Source organism: Phyllobates terribilis, unplaced genomic scaffold (genome assembly GCF_046119375.1).
Source record: "Phyllobates terribilis strain yellow unplaced genomic scaffold, ASM4611937v1 Scaffold_4773__1_contigs__length_57331, whole genome shotgun sequence".
NCBI lineage: Eukaryota > Metazoa > Chordata > Amphibia > Anura > Dendrobatidae > Phyllobates > Phyllobates terribilis.
The window spans coordinates 37,766-39,229 of NW_027367522.1; positions in this window are offsets into that span (position 1 = coordinate 37,766).

Sequence of the window (1,464 nt, forward strand, 5' to 3'; positions counted from 1 at the left end):
TGTGCAAAAAAACAAAATAATCAGGTGGCTTTTTAAAAAGGAGTTCATAAGGGCTTTTGTCTTTAAGAGAGGGAAGAGGTCTGCGGTTAATAATGTAAGTATTCGTGAGTAGACAATCACTCCAATATTTGGACGGAAAATTGGCTTGGAAAAACTAGGCTCGAGCAACCTCAAGGAGGTGATTGTGCTTGCGTTCAACAATCCCGTTTTGTTGGGGAGTGTTGACGCAAGACGTATGATGAAGAATGCCCGAGGCAGTATAGAAGGAATGAGCCTCAGAATCACAAAACTCAGCAGCATTATCTGACCGTATGCATTTGATTTTGGTATGAAATTGGGTTGAGACCATGTTGTGAAAGGATTTTAAAATTGGCAAAGCATTGGTTTTGTGAGTCATCATAAATGTCCAAGTGCATTTGGAGTGATCATCATCAAGGGTTAGGAAGTAGCGGAAGCCATCATGGGAAAAATGTTTATAGGGACCCCATGTGTCCATGTGTATGATATCAAATGGTGCATCAGCAGGTGTAGAACGGTGGGGAAAGGATTGACGATGTTGTTTAGCTTTAGGGAAAATTTGGTAAATTGATTGAGATTTAGAAACATGTGAAGGCAAAACAAGTCTTAATTGATCAAAAGACAAATGGCCCATACGGCAATGCCATAATTCAGTGGTCTCTTTATGAACAGAGACATTACACGTTGAAGTATGTTTAGGTACATGAGTGAAAGTAAGGGATTCAGAAACATGAGGTGTGTGCACAGGTGAGTATGACTTGTCTATGACAAAGAGTCCTCTATCTTCATGGCCAATCACAATAGGCTTGTTCATCAAAGGGGCCTGAAGTAAACAATGAGTGGGTGTGAAAATAATTTTAGAGGACAAATGACGAGTCAATTTTTTGATGGATAAGAGGTTGAACTGAAAATCTGGTATGTACAACACATTAGTTAATGCAATAGAAGGAGATATATGCACAGTCCCGGTGTGGGTAATGGGAGCATGTTTATTAGTTGGCAAAGTGATATGAGCTGGTGTAGAAAGGGGAAAATAGGTCTCAAAGAGGTGAAGGTGAGGGGAAATGTGTTCGGTTTCTCCACTATCTAAAACCCAACAAGAATTATTATTAGGAGAAAAGAGACAAAAGTTTTTACCAGCTAAGAAGGCAGCGTGAGAGATAGTGTTTGTTCCTGAATGCTTGTTGAGAAGGTTGATGAGCTGATCATATTGCCGGGAAGTCAGAGAAGGCGAGATGCTAGAGTCCGAAGTACTCGCTTGAGCAACTATTTTGATGTTCTTTCCGATAGGAAAGCCATGAATTTTCCAAAAGCGATCCATGGTTTAACCTCCAACTCTGCAATGGTCGCAAAAGAATTTGTTCTTAGTTTTCCAGGTGGGAAACCATGTAAATTCCAGCATTTATCAGCAGTGTGACCCTTCACTTTGCAGTCGTCATGAAAAGA